Here is a 24,437-nt window from a genome sequence, read left to right as displayed (position 1 = left end):
AACCTGAATATATGTGTGATGTTTAGTCTTATGTACTGGACCATCAGATAATGTATAAGCATACATAAAGAGAAAGTTCTCATACAAGATTGAAGCGTGTATCCAGCTTATAACCAGTATTACGCTATATTCACGCCATTCATTTTTTAATGGCAAGAACAGCCCTTTTTGTCATAAAAAATGGGTTGCATTCAAATCAATGCAAACAACGGCCGTTGTTTGCCACACAGCATGTTCAACAATGGCCGTGGAAATAATTGATCTGTCAATTATATCCGGCCGTTGTTTCCAAAGAACAAAGAGACAGCTGACTCCAGCCACAAGAGAGACCCACAGTGCCGCACCATGAGACGTGTTGTGAGCAGCTACCATGAATGCAGATCCCACGCTCCTGGTGTCCATTTATTCTGCAGGACTTGAGCTGACAAAAAATTACTTCTTGCAGGATTTTTTTGTCCACTTAGATCCTGCAAAGTAAATTAATTTTGCGATAGAGCACTGCAAACTAAGCACCGACACAAGTGTGAACCTAGCCTTACCTTGTCCGTGAAAGGAAATGTCCTGAGCAGTAGAGGTTTTCTATGGGAATTAGCTGCTGCTCTGGACAGTTCCTGACATGGACAGAGGTGGCAGCAGAGAGCACTGTGTCAGACTTGAAAGAAAATACCACTTCCTGCAGGACATACAGCAGCTTATAAGTACTGGAAGACTGGCAATTTTTTGATAGAAGTAAATTACTAATCTATATAAGTTTCTGAAACCAGTTGATTTGAAAGAAAAAGATTTTCAGCACAGTGCCCCTTTAAAAAATCTTGAATTGCTTGACAGATTCATGACAGGTTTCATGCAGCACAACCCACATTTGCTGGAGATAGTGTGACAAAATTATCATTTTAGCGGCATAAACCCTCTTTTAATAGCAACATTTCCATGGTAAAAGAACTGAGGGCAAATGGCTCTGTTATTCTGAGGAAGAAATGACTGATTCTCTTCAGCTCACTGCACATGCACATTATTAACTGAATGGAAATAAGTCAATTGCTTTATAATGAACTGGAGAAAATGTAGGAGTGTAAAATGTGTAAGCAAATCACTACATATAAACAGGCAGCGCTGTACGGATAAAGCGGAAATGAGTAAGTGAAACACCAGGATATTGATGCATCCTTCTTACATGACTTGGGCAATAAAGCAGTTCATGAGTGCACTTAAAGCAAACATCACTTGTCCTCTCAATTATTCTCACTTTCAGTAAGCCTTGGAGAGACGCTCTATAACAACATGTTCTAGGAACTCCAATATAGGAAGTAGAATGAAATAGTCCATGTTTTAGTTTTCAAGTGTCACTGTCGTTTAATTTTTTAGTTTTTTTAGTACAGGCGATTTTAAGAAACTTTGTAATTGGGTTTATTAGCTGAAAAATGAAGCTCCCCCCCTGTCTTCATGGTTCTCTTATGGAGAGGGGAGGGGTGGAGGGAGATGAGGCACCAAAACAGGACAACAAAGAGTTAATTTACAGCTACATCACAGGGCTATCTCCTCTGAAGTCAGCACTCTTTGACCTCTGAATAGGGTCTTTCAGGGCTCCCTGCTGTGTAATCCTTTGTTCTCTGCTGCCGACAAATGTTCCTCCTCCCCCTCCCCTCTCCATAGAACAGACAGGGCTCCACTCATGTAAAAGAGTTGAGATTTCCTGATAATGAGCAGTGGGTAAGAGAGAGGAGGGAGGGGGGGGGGGCTGGGCAAAGTCTTTTTGAAGGCAGATAATGGCATATTTGCCTAATAAACCCAATGACAAAGTTTCTTAAAAACACCTGGACTATTGATTTCTGCAAAAAAACAAAACAAAAACAAAACAACAGTGACACTTTAAGGTACTGTAGCTTCACATTAACCGGATTGCAGCGGATTTCACAGTGCAAGCTCCACAGCTAAATCTGCTGTGATTCCCGATACATTTTCTATGGCTTTACATACTTTACATACTCATACAGTTTTTTTCTTTCTATAATAATAATAATAATAATAATAGTAGTAATGATTTTATTTGCATAGCGCTGCGAGTATGTAAAGCCCCTTCCCACTTAAGGGAAAGTTCACCAGATTTTTTTTCATTAGAATCAACTGGTGCCAGAAAGTGCCAAAGATTTGGAATTTATTTATTTAAAAAAAATCTAAAGTCGTCCAGTATTTATCAACTGCTGTATGTCCTGCAGGAAGTGGTATGTTCTCTCCAAACTGACACAGTGCTCTCTGCTGCCACCTCTGCTGCAGCCTTAGCAAATCCCCATAGAAAATCTCTCCTGCTCTCCAGACTGGAAAGAATACCACTTCCTGTAGGACATAAAGCAGCTGATAAGTACTGGAAGACTTGAGATTTTTTAATAGAAGTAAATTACAAATATCTGGTACTTTCTGGCACCGTAAAGAATTTTTTTTTTGGTGAACAACCCCTTTAACCCTGCTCAGCCAATCAGTGGATGCGGCGGGGCAGCAGACTGATTGGCTGAGTGGGACACCAGGGAGCCGGAAGCAAGAGAAACAAGCAGGAGCACAGGCAGGTAACGTATTAGCCAGGCAGTGCTGGGTTGAATGGGAATGGCTTTACATTGTAGCAGTGGAATAAAAAATCCAGTTTTTCCAATTAAACATTCATGAAAAACACGGACACGGATGCAAAATGAATGCTTTTTCACGGATCACAAAGGTGGATAGCAGACTTCATCCACAGACCTTGAAAATCACTGAACATGTGAATAAGGCCTAAGATGCAGCATGCACAAAAATGTGTGAACCTGAATAACCAAAAACCAAAAGCCAAAATCAAATAAAATATGATGAGCTAAGTGTTTGATGTAATGTATAGGTATAATGAAACCTTGCAGATTCTAAGTTTTGTTAAGAACACTTTTTTTTTTAAGAATAAGAAATGCATTCTGGAGACTATACAATAGAATATTCAATATGTTAGTTAGTACACCTTTAATTTTGATGTTCAACTACTAGGAGTTGTTTTAAGGAGATGAAATTACTATGGATACATCAAAGAAGGTCTCAAAACACCTAATTGTACAGCGACAGTGACAGTTTAATGATCTGAAATTGCCAAGCACATTCACTCTGAAGAAAAATAGATGTGGGTGATAGAAAAAAACAGCTCGGCAAATAAGATTCTTGAGAAAAACGTCAAACGCTTTGTATTTTTCTTGGCCGATCTTATGAGCTGCCACTAAATGCAATTACTCGTGTTGTCAGGAATCGACCTATCGTTTTAAGTTTTTTGTTAACTATCTTTTTACACGTCATGTTCAATAGTTAGACTGGCCACTGATTCACAGGCTGACACTTATTAGTCATCATCATCTCAGGCCGGATTACTACAAAAAGGTGTTTCCATACGTTTATTGCTCCAGGCAGACAACACAAGATTCACCATTGATAATAGGTGATAGTCACCGCTCCCCTCCTCCCCCTCCCTGTATAGTGACCACTGCTAGAGGTAGGTAACATAAGATATCCCATTGATAATAGGCAGGGCCGTTTCTAGCTAATTTGAACTACAGGGCGAACCTTGCTAAAAGCCCCCCCCCCCCCCATCAAGTGATGTTGGGGGGGGGGGGGGGGGTACTAGGGAGAAGCAGTGTGGGTATTATGGCATGTAGAATTGTTATTCAACCCTTTTCAGCTGGGGTAGAAAAAAGTCATTCAGTGACTCACAGGTGACGTTGTCTTCTGAGGCGTCACTTTCCTTTTCCTCTCCTTCTGGCCCGGACCACCATGATGATTTCTTGCAACTACAATTCGTCTCTTCTGAACCTGCCAGACAAACATCTTAGGCTCCGCACTTTTACAACTTCCACTTTTTTGTGTCATGTGCATTAAAGTCAGTAGGTATGTGGGTTGCCCCTATTATTATATGGGGGCACTGCTGTGCCCCCATATAGTAATAATGCCTCTAGCTGTACCACTGTGCTACCCACATAGTAATGATCCCCCCTGTGCTCTGCCCCATATTAAAAATCCCCCCATGCTGTCCCCATACCAATAATCCCCCTATGCTGTCCCCATACCAATAATCCCCCCTATGCTGACCCCATATCAATAATCCCCCATGTGCTGCCCCATATCAATAATCCCCCCTGTGCTGCCCCCATATCAGTAATCCCCCCTGTGCTCTATCCCCATATTAATAATCCCCCCTGTGCTCTATCCCCATATAAATAATCCCCTCTGTGCTGCCCCATATAGTAATAATCCCCCCTGTGCTGCCCCCATATTAATAATCCCCCCTGTGCTGCCCCCATGTTAATAATCCCCCCTCTGCTGTCGCCATATTAATAATCCACCGGTGGTCTGCCCCCCCCATAGTAATAACCCCCCCTGTGCTCCCCCCCATATCAATATCCCCCCCCCCCCAAATATTAATAATCCACCTGTGGTCTGCCCCCATAGTAATAAACCCCCCTCTGCTGTCCCCATAGTAAAAATTCCAACCCCCCCATGCTCTGCCCCATAGTAATAATCACCCCCTGTGCTGCCCCCATAATAACAATCCCCCACAGTGCTCCGAGCCCCCCATTGCCTAACACACACACACACACACACACACAAAAAACCCCATTATACTCACCTTAAAACATCTAGAGAGTCCCTCTCTCCTCTTCCAGCCTGCGAGGAGCAGGCCGCCGCAGCCGTACACATCTTCTCCCTCCAGCCACTGCGCCTGCGAGAAGATGTGTGAGGGGGTGCCAGCGGCGACCTGACAGGTGATCGGAGCTCAGTTGGAGCGCCGTCCGGGGGAGCTGCGGGCGTTCGGCTGGTCGGGTGGCCGGTCGTCAGAACAGGCGAGGAGGCTGCCAAGCGCCCGGTCCGGGGGGGGGGAGGGTGGGGCGGGGCTGCGGGCGTTCTGCTGGTCGGGCGGCCACGCATCGGTACAGTTGAGGGGCGGGCGTTCGGCCAGTCGGGAGGCCGGTCTGGGCAGGTGATGGAGCGGGCAGCTGGGGGACCACGGGGCGCACGCAGCAAAGTGAGGTCCAGGGAATGCCACCAGCGCCCCCAAGCTGTCGGCGCCCCGTGCGGTCGCCAGGCCCACCCGCCTATAGAAACAGCCATAATAGGTGATAGTCACCACTCCCCTCCTCCATCTCCCTGTATAGTGACTACTGCTAGAGGTAGTAACATAAGGTATCCCATTGATAATAGGTGATAGTCACCGCTCCCCTCCTCCATCTCCCTGTATAGTGACTACTGCTAGAGGTAGGTTTACATAAGGTATCCCATTGATAATAGGTGATAGTCACCGTTCCCCTCCTCCATCTCCCTGTATAGTGACTACTGCTAGAGGTAGGTAACATAAGGTATCCCATTGATAATAGGTGATAGTCACCGCTCCCCTCCTCCATCTCCCTGTATAGTGACTACTGCTAGAGGTAGGTAACATAAGGTATCCCATTGATAATAGGTGATAGTCACCACTCTCTCCTCCATCTCTCTGTATAGTGACTACTGCTAGAGGTAGGTAACACAAGAATCACCATTTATAATGGGTCATAGAAAGTCAATGGGGGAGATTTATCAAACATGGTGTAAAATGAAACTTCTGCTGGTTGAAAAAAAGAGACTAAACACATGAGGTCCCGGCCAGTACAGAGAGTCACAGCTCAATGTTTTCGTCAAGGTGACCAGGGAAACATGGGACTTCCTGTGTTTAGGCTCTTTGGGGACAGGAAGTGCCGTGTTTTTCATCATAATTAAAAAAAAGAAAAAAAAAAGAAAGAATGTAAATTGCAAACTTGCTTTATATCACATCTACTGTTGATTTAGATTTTGAACATTTATGTAGGCCCAATGGCTTCTCTGCCACATAAGAACACATGAGTATTATACAAGGCACGTCATGAGAGGACCCTGCTATAAACCAGACAGTGACAGTTTAATGATCTGAAATTGCAGAGCAACTCCACTTTGAAGAAAAATAGAAAAAAAACATCTCAGGAAATAAACTTCTTTAGAGAAACGTAAAATGTATTTTACTTGGGTGATCTTTGGAGTTGCCACTAAATGCAATTAAATAGAATGCGTCGTCAGAAAATGACCTACTGTTTAGACTTTTGTTATTCTTTTTTCTATGTCACTTTCTGTGTCACTGTCACACGTTCGTACTTCTGTCCGCACGGACCACTACTGATGCACATTCATAGTGGGGTCTGCGGCTGCAGGCTGCACTACGGATGTTTAAATGTGGTCTAAGACTGGCCACTAATTCTCACAATAGACTGACACTCAAGTATTAGTCATCATCATCTCTGGCAGGATTACAATGAACTTTACCTGGGTTCACACTACGCTTTTGCAATGTTTTTTTTCCATCCATTTTTTGCAAAAAACTGTTGGAAAAATGGATGCAATTGTGTGCATCCGTTTTGATCAATCTTTCCATTGACTTCCATTAAAAAAAAGGATCAAAACGCATCTGTTTTTTTTTAACATACACAAAAATAATGGTTTTGGTGTGGTAAGAACTCAACCTGATACACAAAAATAAACCTCACCTTATTTTTATGTGTACGTTAAAAAAACGGATGCATTTTGATCCATTTTCTTTTATAGTGGAAGTCAATGGAAAAACCTATCAAAACGGATACACACAAATGCATTCATATTTCTATCCGTTTTTTGCAAAATCGGATGAAAAAAAAACAGATTGCAAAGACGTAGTGTGAACCCGGCCTTAATAAATCAACCACTGACAATAGGTAATGGTCACATGCACACTGCTGCTCAGGAACATCGCTTAAAGGGGTTATGCAAAGAGCAAAAAAGGTCCTACCTTCCTATCCGTTTTGCTCTCTGGCACTGCACTTCCTCCCTGGTTGTCACTAATGAGAACTTCCAAGACGAGGAGGGGGGAATGTTGTGGGCAATGTTTCATAGCTGCTCAATGTAATGGCAACATTGGACAGCCATTGGACACGCTTGCACGCAATGTCTGAGACATGCTCCCACTCCCCTGTCTTGGAAGTTATACTCTGAGACAGCCAGAAACAGGGAGTGCAGAGGTAGGACCTTTTCTGCTCTTTGGATAATCCCTTTAAAAGGAACCTGTCTCCAAGAGAATGCTATTTGATTTATAACATAGAAAAGGTAATGAAAGGCACTCACCACTGCTTAAGATTCAGACCATCCAGTTTTATTGCAAAACGCATGGATAGCGGGGGAGACAGGAATGGGTGACCGCAGTTTTGCAGCTTGTGCTGCTTTAAAGGAGGGTTTGTTAAAGAGGCACAAGCCGCCAAACTGCAGTCACCCATTCCTGTCTCCCCTGTTTGCAATAAAACTGGATGGTCTGAATCTTAAGCAGTGGTGAGTGCCTTTCATTACCTCTTCTACATTGTTTATTGCCACATGTGTGTTTTCAGGAAGAAGCACCACCTGCGTATGGTCCAGTTCATATAACAAGTGTCCTCCTTCTTGAGCTATTTAATTTATCGTCATCGTGTTCTAGACCAGGCAGAACTGAGCAGATTGATAGACAGGGTGGTCCAAAAGTAGGTGGACAGTATGTGTAATAGGGTTATAAAGGGGGAGATTTACCAAACATGGTGTAAAGTGAAACTGGCTCAGTTGCCCCTAGCAACCAATCAGATTCCACCTTTCATTTCTCACAGAATCTTTGGAAAATGAAAGGTGGAATCTGATTTGTTGCTAGGGACAACTGAGCCAGTTTCACTTTACACCATGTTTACCCATTTACCTATTTACACCCTATGGCTGGGTTCACACACTGTATACTTCAGGCAGTATTTGGTCCTCAAGTCAGGTCCTCATAGCAACCAAAACCAGGAGTGGATTGAAAACACAGAAAGGCTCTGTTCACACAATGTTGAAATTGAGTGGATGGCCGTCATATAACGGTAAATAACTGCCATTATTTCAATATAACAGCCGTTGTTTTAAAATAACAGCAAAAATTTGCCATTAAATGACGGCCATCCACTCAATTACAACATTATGTGAACATAGCCTTTCTGTGTTTTCAATCCACTCCTGGTTTGGTTGCTATACAGCCTCACAAATACAGCCTCAAATATACATAGTGTGAACCCAGCCTATTACTAGAGATGAGCGAACCTGCCGGATTTCAGGTTCGTATGAATCAGAAATCTCAGCGGCTGACTCCCGCTGCCTTCTCCCTCCATGCAGCGGGTGGATACATCTTAAGGAACGCCTGGAAAACTGGGATACAGCCAATGCTTATTCATACGAACCAGAAATCCGGCTGGTTCGCTTATCTCTACCTATTACCCATACTGTCCACCTACTTTTGGAACATCCTATATATCTTTATGGGAAAAGATTCAGTATAACTTGTAACTTATTAATTGATATCCCTGCTTGTTCTGTGCTAAGTAGTCCAGTGGACGGTGTAACTCAATGGACTTGACTCTTTAGCATGGAAACATTTCAATCAATAAATTTCTCATACTAAATATTTTCCCATAAGGCTATATATTAATCCGCTCAGCTCCTTCTGCTCTTTAAAGGGGTTATCCAGTGCTACAAAATCATGGGCACTTTTCCCCCTACTGTTGTCTCCAGTTCAGGTGTGGTTTGCAATTAAGCTCCATTTACTTCAATGGAACTGAGTTTCAAAACCCCACCCAAACTGGAGACAACAGTAGGGGAAAGGTGGCCATGTTTTTGTAGCGCTGGATAACCCCTTTAACATGATGCCGATAGCTTAGGTAGGATTTTCATGGTGATGGGTTCCTTTTAACACTTGAACTCTTAGGGGGGGACATTTATCAAGATTGGTGTTTGAGTATACCAGTCTTAAATAAAACCCCGCCCCCAGTTTCCAGAAACTGATTTACTAAGAGGCGCACGCCTCCAAACCAGAAGTTCTTATTAAATCTATTCTGTGATTGTTTAATACAGTGCTAAATTTAATTATACATTATGTAATTGGTGACATTTAACTTCTCAGTTTAGTGGAGAATACAGTGAACAGTTTGCTAATTAAATCTGACAAGTAAGACGGCCTTAAAAACCTCTAGATCAGCTGGTTAAGTGACTGTACCCCACAGGACATCTGTTCAAAACCTTCAAAGTGATCAATGAAGTTCACACTCCAGATTTTCTATATAACTGCTTAAAGAAACTCTAAGCTAACAAACTACACAAAAATAGCCCTTTCTCCGCTACTGCTCTCCTTTCACTGAATTCTGTTTAATTCAATCTTTACATAATAACTAAAACTGAAAGCATATAAAAAAAATTTCTGTATTTGTCCCAGGAGAGTTACTCTATTTACTCAAATTTTTTTTTCATGTGGTAAATAGTAGAGATGAGCAAGTACTAAAATGTTTAAGGGTGCGTTCACACCTACAGGATCCGCAGCAGATCCGCAGCAGATTTGATGGTGCAGATTTGATGCTGTGTTCAGTTATTTAAATGAAATCTGCTGCGGACCTGCTGCGGATCCGCAGCGGAAAATCAGCTGCGGATCCGGTAAATGTGAACGTACCCTTAGTCGAATACTCAACTTAAATATTTGAGGCATATATTTCCAAATGCTCCATTTGAGTGATGAACACCATTAAACTCAATGGGAGACATGAAGCATTTTTTCAGGGGCCCCCTATTCGGCAGAGGTAAGGGTGTCTTGGGCACCTAAAAACCTCATATAGTAATGGAAACACCACAGAAATGGAACTAGCACAGTAAGGCTATGTTCACACAACGTTAAAAATAGAGAAAAGGCGTCTGATTTTGATATTTAAAATAATGCCCGTTTTTGCCGCAATTTAACTGACTGCAATGGCAGTGCATTGAAGTCAATGGGAAGACGGACATTCAATCCACACAATGCATTGAATAACGGACATTTTTACTGCAGACATCAAAATTATGAACATGATGATTATTTTCGGATGTCTTTTGCAGACATCGGACGTTTTTTATTAGTTGTTCACACACAGCTTTTCTTTTGTCACCGTTCTTTCTCCGTTTTCACTATTAAATTCAATAGACTTTTCAATTAGGCCGCACCCAAAGGGCAATTAGTAATCCCAAACTAGAATAATGTACAAACACCAGTCATTGCACTACGGGAAGGTCAGACAGCCAAATGATGTCCTTTATTTTAGACTCAAAATAACGGACGTCATTTGAAACGGAGCTGGAAAAACGTTGTGTGAACATAGCAAGGATAACATGCATGGATGTATTAAAGACTCCCATGTCCCTGAATTACACCACCTTTACAGACTGACAATATTGCCCACCCAGCCCAAGTACAATTTAAAGTGAGGAAAAAAGTAAAGAAACACACTTTCCTGTACATTTACTTGTAGAGAAACCGAAAAGGAAAAGAAAAAAAGAGGGAAAAAAAATCCTCTCACCTTAGTTTCTTTTATCTCTGACAACCATAGATGCAGTAGACAAGGGGGAACTCAAACCACACCGGCCAGTAACTGTCGTTGTGTGTGTGACATGGTCAGACCCATCCTGTTTACTTTTGAAGGGTGGACTCATAGACTCATAAAGCCAAGGGGCCAAGTGCGAGGGCTGGCCAAAAATGAAAGGAAAGAGTGAATCCTATAACCCTTCGTTACACATAAAGAAGAGCGTCATGCAGAAGCTGTAAGAGGTCTGTGTAAGAGTGGCGACTTGGTGGAGATTTGGTGGAGAGAGCCTGGTGGTGACCCCTGTAAAAATAGTGGGCAATAGCCTGGTGGTAACCCTGGTAAAAATTGTGGGTGAGAGCCTGTTTGACCCACCTTTATAATTGTGGGTAAGAGCCTGTTGTGACCCCATAAAAAATTATGGACAAGAGCCTTGTTGTGCCTCTTTTAAAAATTTTGTGGGCGAAAGCCTGGTGTGACCGTCTCTAAAAATATGTAAGTAAGAGCCTGTTGTGACCCTCTCAAAAATTGTGGTGGGTAAAGCCTGTTGTTACACTCAAAAATTGTGGGCGAGGGGGGCAGGTGCAAGGTGCAATTGCTCTATTGAGGAGTACGGCTTTTATCCCAGCTATTTGGATGCTTTGCTGACAAGTCCCACCGCATGCTGGTGGTAGTCAACCAGATAGTGGTGACTCCCCTGCTGATCTTTGCATGGCACAGTTTAGAAAAGACAAATCAAAATAATGCTACATTGCAAGACCTCCTCTGAGACGCTTTGTCCATAAAGCACATGCACTACCATTGCATGTTGCATGTTGCAATTTAGGCTAGGTTCACACCACGTTTTTACTGTCCGTTTAACATATACATTTAATGAAAAAATTAATGCAAAATTGCATGGTAAAAATGGATGCAGTTGTATGCCATCTGACAGGATACATTTTCATTGACTTACTTTATTATTAAAAAAAAAACACGGATCAAAACAGATCCATTTTTTTAAATGTTTTACTGTGCACAAAAATATGGTTGACTGTGGTTGTATTTATTCTTATTTATATTCTTTACATATCAGTAGGGTATAAACACACACACACACCGTATACGCAGCGTATTTACTGCTGCAATATGCAGCAAATACGCAACAAATACGCAGCAGATTAGATCTAAATAACTGAACACAGCATCAAATCTGCACCATCAAATCTGCTGCAGATCTGCTGTTTATTTGTTGCATATCTGCTGTGTATACGGTGTGTGTGTTTGTGCCCTAAATATATTTTTTAACCTAATAAAGATTACTAGTTTAATATAATTTGTAGTAGTACACAATGGGTAATGAAGAAATGAAAACTGCACTCACCGACACTTGTGACAGCTTCTTTTTATTTCTTAAGTGCGGACATCATAGAGCAGAAGCCAGCTGGGTGCGCACCCAGCTGGCGTCTGCTCTATGATGTCCGCACTTAAGAAATAAAAAGAAGCTGTCACAAGTGTCGGTGAGTGCAGTTTTCATTTCTTCATTACCCATTGTGTGCCACAGAGACTGTATTAATAACTAGCACCACCGAACACTCCCCCAATTACCATCTGGTTGCCGTTCAAGGTTTAGCTCCAGGCTGTAGTGCCGACCACCCCTTGCTGTGTTGATAATTTGTAGTAGTGTGGCAATTTTTTGTAAATAGGTGTTACAACCCTCTAACAAGTAGGGATTATCGCATTGGAAGATAAAAGTTCTGTTATTGTAACGTTCATCTGATTGCAGCCACATCTATAATAATAATAATATTTATTTATTTGTATAGCGCCAACAGATTCCGCAGTGCTTATTTAAATATATATAAATACATTACAGGTTATATATTAAATTATACAATGAATAAATTACAACAACAAATTAGAGACCTGCTCTCAAGAGCGTACAGGCTAGGATGACTGGGAGTAACACGAGAGGCAACAAGTGCTTTATTTGTCAATGTTCCAGTCATTGTACATGGAATCTCTAAGTGCCTATAGGCGGCTGGGCAAGCCAGTCACAAGCCATTTTCTAAGCTCAGATGACAAGGACAGTGTAACTAGCACCGAAGAAGTTATAGAGAGGATGGAGAAGGGATAGCAAAGGGAGACGAGATTACAAAATGTTATAAGCACACCTGAAGAGATGGGTCTCTAGGGCACGCTTAAAACTGGGGATGTTGGAAATAAGTCTGAGGTCTTTGGGTAAAGAGTTCCAGAGAACTGGTGCAGCACGAGAGAAGTCTTGGAGGCGGGAATGAGAAGTTCTGATTAAAGAAGAGGCTAGTGTGAGGTCATTTGCAGAGCGCAGAGCACGGGAAGGATGGTAGGTGGAGATGAGGGAGGAGATGTATGGAGGGGCAGAGTTGTGGAGAGCTTTATGGGTGAGGGTGAGGAGTTTGAACTGTGTTCTATATTTAATGGGTAACCAGTGCAGTGACTGGCACAGAAAGGAGACGTCGGTATAGCAGCTGGAGAGGAAGATGAGCCTGGCTGCTGCGTTCAGGATAGACTGGAGAGGGGAAAGCTTAGAGAAAGGAAGACCGATTAGTAGGGAGTTACAGTAGTCAAGACGGGAATGGATCAAGGCGACAGTCAGAGTCTGAGCAGTGTCAGTGGTGAGAAATGGACGGATTCTGGAGATGTTTTTGAGATGTAGATGACAGGAGCGTGTAAGAGCTTGGATATAGGGAGTAAAGGATAGATCGGAGTCTAGCATGACCCCCAGACATCGAGCCTGATGCACAGGAGTTATGCTAGTACCACAGATTGAGAGGGAAATGTCGGGTTTAGGTTTGTTAGAGGGAGGAAATACAAGAAGTTCAGTTTTAGAGAGATTAAGTTTGAGGAACAGAGAGGTCATAGTGTTAGAGAGAGCAGATAGGCAGTCACTTGTATTTTGCAGGAAGGCAGGGGAGATGTCGTGGGAGGAGGTGTATAACTGGGTATCATCAGCATAAAGATGGTATTGGAACCCAAACCTGCTGATGGTCTGTCCGATGGGGGCTGTATAGAGGGAGAAGAGGAGGGGACCCAGGACTGATCCCTGGGGAACCCCAACAGAGAGAGGTAAGGGAGAAGAAGTAGAGCCCGAGAAGGATACACTGAAGGAGCGGTCAGAGAGGTAGGAAGAGAACCAAGAGAGAACAGAGTCCTTAAGACCAAGAGAGCTGAGCATGGAGAGGAGAAGCTGGTGGTCCACAGTGTCAAACGCTGCTGAGAGATCCAGGAGAATCAGCAAGGAATAGTTTCCTTGTGACTTGGCCTTCAGCAGATCGTTTGACACCTTGGTGAGAGCAGTTTCGGTGGAGTGAAGGGGTCGGAAGCCGGACTGTAGAGGGTCAAGAAGAGAGTTATCAGAGAGATAGCGAGTAAGGCGAGAGTAGACAAGACGTTCCAGGAGCTTAGAGATGAAGGGGAGATTGGAGACAGGTCGATAGTTGGCTGCACAGGATGGATCTAAAGAAGGTTTTTTCAGTAGCGGGGTGATTACAGAGTGTTTGAATGAAGAGGGAAAGATACCAGAGGAGAGGGAGAGGTTGAATATTTTGGTGAGGTGAGTAGTGACAGCAGGAGAGAGGGACTGGAAGAGGTGGGAGGGAATAGGGTCACTAGGGCAGGTAGTAGGACGAGAGGAGGAGAGGAGCTTGGAGACTTCTTCCTCTGTCACTGGACTGTCATCTGTGTGTGTATGGCCTCCTTTGGAAACCTAATTTGTCCAACTCCCACCCACTCACAACATACAATGCTTCTTTTATCAGTTGTCGCGGGCTATAAATCTACACTCAGCAATCATGTCAAAAAGATCATAGTCCACGTAGTGTTCATCTTCCTGCATTCTTACAGAGCCGGACTGGAGTAAAGTCTACAGGCGTCATTATTACTTTTCTGGTGTCGACATCTATGGGACGTAAAGACCAACACAGGTAATACATACGCAGACTTATTCAGCCAAGTAGTATATATTTTCTAAAGTCTTCTCTTCTCAATTTAACAATAATTGTTATTTACATAAGTAATAGAATCGTATTGTGTGTCCGTCTTTGTACTTCTCACTATGTGCCCTCCCCGAGGTGTCAGCATCCCAACCTATGGAACTAGTTTGTATGTCCTGGTTAATAGAAATGACGTCTAGTATATCTAAGAAAGACACTTTATGTATCTACTGTACTTATACTATAGGAAATCAATGATAGCCTCCCATAGGAGACAAGCTTGGGGGGGTTAGATTAGATCATGAATCTGTTGTGAATTGTGAATTTTATGTATTCTGGGCATAAAATCATTGACAATTTACAGGACAATTTATTCTCATGTAAGTGTAAAAAAAAACCTATGCAAATTTTACAACTAACTTTGAAATAATTGCAGATTTACTGTGGATCTTAACCTAAGCAGCGTAACATGTGAAATTCTTTGCCAAAAACTTTGTAACATCTAATTTTTAGGGGATGGCTAAAGGTCCTCTTTAAAGTGAATGTACCAACACATGGCTGTTAATAAGATTTACATACCACGAACTGGAGAGAATGGAACGGCTGCACATCCCATCTATGGCTGATACCAATGCTGCTAGGCCTATATTAAAAATCAACACCAGAGTGTCTGTATATGAATTGATCAAGCCATATTGCCCCGTGTACCACCGCGCAGGTCCTCTGGTCCACACGGGTCCCTACGCTAACTCCACACCGTGTCGGTCAGCGACCGCCAACCCCGCAAAGCGTGCACGTGCAGGGAAGGGAGGCCATGGAATGGCCCTGCAACCCCAATGTCACAGGACCAGACCCAAAAAGCCCCACCAAAACCCGGCCAGCACCACCGGCGGGGAAGGCTGCCCCCAAACGACACAAGTATGGATATGGTATTACACTTACCATTGCTGCTCTCACAGAATGGGGAAGACATAGGGTCCAGACATGTGAGCACAGGCATATCCTGCTAATTTTGGTCATGTGGATCTTATAAAGGAGTGCTAGCTGTTCAGAGAGGGAGAACTGTGAAATACGAACTAGAGAGAATGGAACGGCTGCACATGCCATCTATGGCTGATACCAATGCCGCTAGGCCTATATTAAAAATCAACACCAGAGTGTCTGTATATGAATTGATCAAGCCATATTGCCCCGTGTACCACCGCGCAGGTCCTCTGGTCCACACGGGTCCCTACGCTAACTCCACACCGTGTCGGTCAGTGACCACCAAACCCGCAAATGATATGCCCCGGATATGCCTGTGCTCACATGTCTGGACCTTATGTCTTCCCCATTCTGTGAGAGCAGCAATGGTAAGTGTAATACCATATCCATACTGGTGTCGTTTGGGGGCAGCCTTCCCCGCCGGTGGTGCTGGCTGGGTTTTGGTGGGGCTTTTTGGGTCTGGTCCTGTGACATTGGGGTTGCAGGGCCGTTCCATGGCCTCCCTTCCCTGCATGTGCACGCTTTGCGGGGTTGGCGGTCGCTGACTGACACGGTGTGGAGTTAGCGTAGGGACCCGTGTGGACCAGAGGACCGGCGCGGTGGTACACGGGGCTATTATGGTTTGATCAATTCATATACAGACACTCTGGTGTTGATTTTTAATATAGGCCTAGCGGCATTAGTATCAGCCATAGATGGGATGTGCAGCCGTTCCATTCTCTCCAGTTCAAGATTTACATACCATCCTGCAGTCAGTCAGCTGGTGTGCTTCACATTCTATTTTTTATATCCATCAGCTTGTGTGGAGCTTTTTTTAATCTGCCACACGGTTCCTGTTATATTATTTATAGCTGCCTGTAATCTTATATGCTAATGAGGGCAATTGTGCACTGGGGGTCGGCCCGGCATGAGCAATTTAAAGATATCTCCTCCTCTTCCCTGTGACGCGCGCCTCCTCTTCTCATTCAGGCATGCCTCCAGTCTCTCAGCCCTGTCTCCTACCCGACCCGGCCTGTCACTGCACCGGGATCTCGAGCGCTCGAGATTTCGGTGCAATGACACAATGATAGACCCTACTGACATTCAAAACACATATGGTTCTATAATGGTAGCCATCATTTTGATATATGAATCGCCCTTTTTCCGAACTGGCCACACAGCTTGCAATACAAATGGGAACAGAGCCTTATACTTTAGTACTGTTTCAGATTTCCCAATATCTACCAGTTATATTAGTTACGTTACTTTAGAGTACATGAGTGGAATCATTCATGTGCAGTGAGTGTAACACCCCACAGACACTAGTCCTTCTGAATGGCTCTTTTTTGCCAGTCATATGCTAAAGGGCCCTATTCCACAGGACGATTATCGTTCGGATTATCGTTAAATTGTTCAAAACTAAGCGATAATTGTTCGGTTGAATAGCAGTTAACGATTAAATGATGAATGAGAAATTGTTGAACGCTTAATGAGACCTGGACCTATTTTTATTGTTGCTCGTTCGTACATCGTTTGCAAGTTGTTCTGTGTAATAAAAAATTGTTTGGTCGTTCCTTGGTCGTTAGTGAGTGCGTTCAACAGCTTAATAGTGCCAATCCTATCGGCTAAACCCATTGAGTGACAGGGACCATACTTCCATTGAAAACTTTGTTTTACATTTTCTATTTATTTTTCTATTAATTATTCAATTATTTTGTATTCATTAATAAAGATAGTTGTGGATTGACGGACACCACTAAATAGCTTAAATATATGAGATATAAATTGTATATTATTAATATGTACTTGTATAATATTCATTAATTGCGTACGAATATAAAAACGAAAGAATACGCCCGAAAAAATGATTCGCCCCCACCTACTTGAACGAGGTAAAGACGACTGCAAGAACGACTAGAATTAAAGACCATTGCTCCATAGAATTATGCGAACGATCTCAAGAAGCTCACAAAGCAGTCGTTTGGGATTGTTTATCGTTTACGATAATCCGAGCGATAATCGTCCCATGGATTAGGTCCCATAGAGATGCAGGCAGAACAAAGATGTTTGAGGAAACAATAGACCCTTAAGAGTGGTGCTCATGAAAACCAGAAGTCAATCAGGATACTTCTCAGATATTTCCTTAACTAATGTTCAGTTTACAACACCACTTTTCATTGGGTAAAGTATATATACCTTGGTCTAAGTTTAATACGCATTGTAAAAGTAGGCATCTGAGAGGTATTTTAATGCTTTTAGAGTCTGAGAGTTTTGTTTCAGAAAACTTTTAACATATCATAGAGACATGTCAAAAATTTTCATTGGTGGGGGTCTGGGTGCTACTCCCCATCAATTGTTAGAAACAATGGGGAGTAGTCCTAGGCACAGAGCTGATTCTCCCCACTGTCACACTCTCACCAAAGGTGGACTCCATAGACTTTCTATGACACCCATCTTCAGTGCCTATGTTATAGTAGAAAGAAACTGATATTACTGGGGAACAGGGATGGCTAGTGTTCTATCGGAAAAAAGCTAACACGTGTATGAGATAGAGAAGTGACTGTGGAAGGAAGGGCGTTTTTCTGAACTTTCTTTTATTTTTATAGTAAAGCCATTAAAGAACGTTAGTCACCCTCTCCCCACCCTGAAATGGCAGGATACAGCATACATGTTCTACTAATAAAATAAAAAAGCTATATATAATATAGATGTAGTGTAACTATGGCAGTATAATAGATCCCACACAACTAATAGTAGATCCTGTGTTGGTGATGGAAAAATGTGTCTAAATGGTTTAATTTATGTTAAAGCCAAGTAAAAACCATGGCCAAATTTAGGGAAATTCAAAAGAATTCTGAAAATGAATTATTTACTTTGTGGTTCAATTCCTTGCTCTTTTTAATATCTCTATTATGTTCAGAGAATGGACAACTTTTTGTTTCAAAAATAAACCAAAAGCCAATTGATCTCTTTTTTTTAATGCGTTTTTTATTTACTTCTGCTCCAAAACGTATATGAACACTGCATACGGCTGGCTTCACACATAGTATTTTGCTCAATATCCTTCTGGGTTTACTATTCGTACTGTACTATTTGTAGGGGGGGGGGGAGCTTGTAGTTTGTAGATCGCTCAGATGTATCTGTTAGACATACAGTAAGGAACCTCGGGGTTGGAGAATGTTGCCAAACCCAAACAGTTCGGCAAGTCTGCTCAACACTAATAGTGAGGACACAGCCATCCAGGTATGCAAGTACATTTTACCTACATACATATTGTAGCATACTGTGGCCAGTATTAGGTCTCCATGGCTTTTTTTGCCTTAGGGTGTAATAGGATATCTACTACCATGCACTGCTAATAGTTGTAGAACTATTATATGAGCTGAAATAATGTTAGTCCATAAATGGTATACTCCTTTAGGGTATCCAAAAGTGCTAAAGTCATCATTAGTTTAGAGATAAGAGCTTCTGCCCCAAGCAGATTAGAGACGAGGGATATTATAGTTTATAGAGGTTTACGGAAACAGCGGTTACTTATATGTCCTCATGGAATATAATGAAAGGTTTCTTGCCTTTAGGATCGGCAATCAATCAATTTTACCTGGAAAACTCATTTTAGTGACCTATGAAGCCAACTGCCTCCTGCTTTACCTCTATTCAATAAGCAGGCGATGCCAGGTACTGAGGCACAGTCCTCCTGATTAGTGGGGATCTGAGCCATGAGACCTTACTCAGAAATGTATTGTATAGGTATAGAATAAATCATAGACATCTATTTTAGAAAAACCCTTTAAGTCCCTTTCAGACCTTCATAAGCCTTAATGGGGTTATCCAATATCATAAAATCATGGCCACTTTCTTCCAGAAACAACACGACTCTTGTCTTCAGTTCAGGTTTGGTTTGCAATTAAGTTCCATTCACTTGCAAAAGCCGAACCCAAACCAAAGACAAATGCCCGTCTGTTTCTGAAAGAAAGCAGCCATCAAAGCCTGGATAACCCCTTTAAAACAGCCAGGTGTCAGAGACAGATTGTTTAGGCAGAAGATGGTTTAGTCATTCTGGCCTTCCTGGCACCAAGTAGACACGGCTCCTATTATTTCCATACCAGTGACCACATGGGTAACCACTAGACAATAGTATGCATACTGTTTCCAAAGACTGTGTTATACACAATTTCTATAGACTGCATACTATACCACTGATCTCTTAGGACAACACAGAAAAAGAATGGGCCGCCAATGGGCCTAACCACATCTCCTGTCCCTGTCCCCTATGTATGGCCTATATGAACATGACCATAATGACCATAGATAAAAATGCTAGTAATATAGATGTAACAGGCAACAAATACAAATGCATCCATATTCTATTTTCCATGGGTGAAAATAGAACAATCAGCATTTTTTCATGCATATTTTATAGACCCGTGTAAATAGCCCCATAGACTAACACTGGTTCAGTACAGTAACTAAAAGTGGCTTATAGGGGATCACAGGAGGGTCTTTTCTGTTTCGTCTGCACCACCAATAGTTAAAAGATCAGCTGATACCCAACTAACTGTTATAAAAAGAAAGCGTGGGATGTATCCACCATGTGATATTACTAATCATTATAGCATCTGTTCAGGGTTAGCTAGAGTATAATGATGAATTTTATTTTGTTAAGCAAGTTTCCGAAGTGTAGGCTGACAGGCTTACAATGGTACGGCACCTACAAGCCGCTTGTGACTTATTCTAACAGTTGGTGCAACTTGCTTGGATGATTTATGTATGACAAATTATTAAGATGTAGGCAAGATAATGTAATGGGAAAGAAAAGACTCCCTATATATCAAAATATATTACTAATAATAAATAGTACTATTATAGAGAAAAAAGAGTATATGAGATACTGGTTGGTTATTTGTAAATGATTGACTGTAAAAGAGATAGTCAGGGAGGCCACAGGGTGGCTGAGCAGACATATGTGGCTTCAAATCACTTTAGACTTTGTTTCCACATTATATGATGGAAATGCCGTGGGAACCATGCCCTCCCCTTGTCTCCCCCAATAGTGGTGCAATGTTTCTGGGATTAAAGGTAACATCACGTGGGTTGGGGGAGAACTGGCGGGTGGTATCCACAGTGTTCAGATTGCATTGTAAGTGGAAACTTGGCCTTAGAGCGGCTCCTGATTCCACATTAAGTGTCCAAGCTATGTGTGAAGACAGCCCCAGTTTCCTGGCACCATATGGAAGTGTCACATATCATGATAGAAGATTGCACATGCAATTCAGGCTTCTGCACCATCTTCTGTCCATGCTGTGGCGGAGGATTCATGTTTGGCCATTATTTTGTGCGGTTTTTTTTGGTAACTGTACACTTGCCTTAACACAGCTCTAATCCTCTCTGCTGTGGTAATTGAATCTCCACCACACCATCTCTTCTGATGAGTTTCCTTCGGCCTTTAGACAGTTAAGTTGCATTTTGCTTCTGTAATTGACATCTTTCCTTGTTTCTCCTGTTACTTTCTGAGTGTGACATCCTGACATCCTATACAGTTCACTAGCCCAGATTCCGTTGCTTGCTATTAGTCTCTTTTGAGCTTGGTTGCGTTTTCTCTTTCTTGTGTCAGTTCTTTGAGCGGAGAGGTGCGGAGAGTTCTGCCGTGAATTATTACTATTACTGAACTATTACTCCATGTGTACTGGCCCTAATAAGTTTTTTTAAGCAAAAGAGTTTCCTTCTGTACCTAAAAAGCAGTTTTACAGCCTCCCCTCTGACTTCAGAAGCAGATTTTCTGTGTCCATTATGGTCTATGAAGGGGGGAGGGGCCGATGGGGATGAGTGAGCACGGAGAGGAGAAAAGGCACCCCTGCACAGCGCATCATTCTGCAATCTTATCTCACCAAGTTCCTAGACCAGCACTGACCTTTATGACCTGCGAATCCAAAATTTTATGTACACAGGGAGTCTCCAAACTGCAGAGCTGTTTGTCTCCTCTTTCTGCTCACTCATGCCTCTCAGGCCCTCCCCCCTCCATAGATTATAATGGAGTCAGCAAACACGTCTTCACTTTGCTTCTCTGTAATGAAGACAACTTTTCCTGATAATGCATAGAAAGAAATTTTTGCCTAATAAAACCTATTACAGAGTTTCTTACAATCGCTTGTGCAAAAAACTTGCATTGAAGTACATAGTACTCCCCATGGTAGGCATCCCCCTTGGTAGTATGGTAGTATGATGACAGCTAAGGAGGCCCAGTGTATTGTAGGGATGGGCCCCCTGATGTGACAGGCCCCCTAGCAGCTGCTATGGTGGTAGTTACGCCGCTGCACTGCACAAAATAAGCAGGGGCAAAATACACAGGGGCGAGTCCTCAACAAAACCAAACCAAAATGTGTAGGGACAATTTCGTGTGTATGCTGCTACATATTTTCCTACAAAAATGCCACACATTTTCCATCTGCAAGTCCATATGTTGTATTATAGAGACACTTTAATGTGACTATTTTATTTTTGTTTTCTCGAAAAACCCATGTGCAAACATTTTTCTAGACTTCAAAGCTATATCTGTAAAAGGGGCTTCCAACTCTACATAGCTATTGACCAAAGGGATATAACAGCACAGAGATAGTGGTCAAAGTAATGTTACATTGCATAGATAATGCACAAAGTACTTATAGCCACAACGCACCAATATACATTAAGGCTGGGTTCACACTACGTATATTTCAGTCAGTATTGTGATCCTCATATTGCAACCAAAACCAGGAGTGGATTAAAAACACAGAAAGAATCTGTCCACACAATGTTGAAATTGAGTGGATGGCCGTCATATAACGGTAAATAACTGCCATTATTTCAATACAACAGCAAATATTGGCCGTTATATGGCGGCCATCAACTAAATTTCAACATTGTGTGAACAGAGCCTTTCTGTGTTTTCAATCCACTCCTGGTTTTGGTTGCAATATGAGGACCACAATACTGACTGAAATATACGTAGTGTGAACCCAGCTTATAATGCACGTCAGACATTGATGTCACCATACATTATGCACTTAGATTTGTAATTTAACTTCTTTTTTTAAAATGTCATGTCTTACAGTATTTATCAGCTGCTGTATGTCCTGAAGGAAGTGGTGTGTATTCTTTCCAGTCTGACACAGTGCTCTCTGCTGCCACATTTGTCCAGAGCAGGAGAGGTTTTCTATGGGGATTTGCTACTGCTCTGAACAGTTCCTGACATGGACAGAGGTGGCAGCAGAGAGCACTGTGTCAGACTGGAAAGAATACACCACTTCCTGCAGGACATACGGCAACTGATAAGTAATGGAAGACTTAAGCTTTTTAAATAGAAGTAAATTACAAATGTATATAACTTTCTGACACCAGTTGATTTAAAAGAAAAACATTTTTGCCGGAGTTCTCCCTTAAGTCTTAGGAAAGGGGTGGTGTTCACAGTGACGTCACAGTATAAAAATAATGCACAGAATAAGAATATAAAGAGATGTCACAGTATAAATGACAACATTGTCACAGTGCAGGGATAGTTAATGCAGCAATGTCCCATCAGGTGCGTAACACAAACAGAGCTACAGCTATAACACTATGCACACAGCACACATATAACATAAAACAAACAATGATGTCAATGTACAGAAAATAAACACTATGGCCAGGTGCATCTGCAGCCTCTGCACCCTCTATGCCCCTTTCTTCATGCAATACACAATATATATCCACAAGCTGATACTTCTATAAGACACATAACTATTTTTTCTTAATGAAATGTGAGCTTGAATTCATAGGATTTCCCAGATTCGCATAAAGCCGGGCTAAGATGTCTTATACCAATCTATAAGCTAATAACCACCATCAACAAGCAGCTGATCTGGCTAAAAGCAGTAATCCAGCTCTCGCCACAGTTATTAACCACAGATGATCGGAAGATATAGATCAATGCACAGAACACAATGGAAGGTTAAACAGTGGCGGCCAATGAATATACATTGAGCCCCAACTATATTTAGCTTCCTCAAGAATAAATAATGACACATCTGCCGCTTGTAAATAGAGGACAGCGAAAAAGCCACTTAGCCAGTCGGAAGAAGGCTGACATATGAGAATAACAGTGCTGGGCACTGACCAAGTCACTATAGTAGACATGCGATGACATCTGTATGTCAGGAAGCAATGAGCATAGACTGAGGCTATATACTGTCTACTCCTCTATCGAGAAGCTGAAGCTCATCTAGATGGATCTCAGGAATAGAATATGGAAACATGTTGTACATACATTCCTCAAAGAAGGCTTTCTTGAAGGCTTATAGGTAGGTTTCCCATTGTTACAAATGCTTTTAATAATGAATGTTGCATGTTGGGTATTTGCTGTAGCATTTCTTATATATTTTCATATTGAATGGGACATGTTGAAAGTTTTGATTGGTTGGGGTCAGAGGGTTGGATAGAGCTGGGAGAAGTGCTCAGTTATGTGCCTTAATCCCCGGCTTGCTGCAGTTTTCCATTGTAAATTTACAATGAGGAATACCCCTTTAAGAAACAGAATTAAGAATTAGAAAACTGTTCACCAATTATTAAACTAATAATTAAGCAATATGATTCATTAAGCTTAAATAATAATTGTATTTTGCAGAAACAGCGCCACTCTTGTTTGCGACTGATATTGCAGTTTAGATTAAGGAGGGTATCCATACGTTCTGTGGTTATGGTCAGTGCACAAACGGTGTATCAGTACAGTAATGCAAAGATTTAAAGGCTAAGTTTCAAGGCTCCCAGCATCATAATGAATCATGGTGGGAGTTCTGTAGCACATCTTACGAGCGTGGACTGTAATGGCACAGCCCACAGACAAGAGGGGCCCTTTATTTCAGAAATGAAAGGAAAGATGACATATGTAAATACTCCAGCAGGGAAGTAGAGGTCCTCACAACCTTGAATGGGTTATCCAGCGCTACAAAAACATGGCCACTTTTACCCCACTCTTGTCTCCAGGTCAGGTGTGGTTTGCAATTAAGCTTCATTTACTTCAATGAAACTGAATTTTAAACCACACCCAATCTGGAGACAAGAGTGGGGCAAAAGTGGCCATGTTTTTATAGCACTGGATAACCCC

At 42.2% G+C, this 24,437-nt stretch overlaps 1 protein-coding gene across 2 annotated transcripts in view; it reads left to right on the top strand.

Annotated features, from left to right (window-relative positions):
* Window positions 1-14,249: 14,249 nt before the first annotated feature.
* ADGRG4 (adhesion G protein-coupled receptor G4) overlaps window positions 14,250-24,437 on the top strand; it is a 72,040-nt gene continuing 61,852 nt past the window's right edge. For both annotated transcript variants that reach the window (XM_069943120.1, XM_069943119.1), the window contains exon 1: window positions 14,250-14,347. The gene's annotated coding sequence lies outside the window, so the exon portion shown is untranslated. The remainder of the gene's footprint in view (window positions 14,348-24,437) is intronic.

Source organism: Dendropsophus ebraccatus, chromosome 10 (genome assembly GCF_027789765.1).
Source record: "Dendropsophus ebraccatus isolate aDenEbr1 chromosome 10, aDenEbr1.pat, whole genome shotgun sequence".
NCBI lineage: Eukaryota > Metazoa > Chordata > Amphibia > Anura > Hylidae > Dendropsophus > Dendropsophus ebraccatus.
This window is presented reverse-complemented; position numbering and strand designations above follow the sequence as displayed.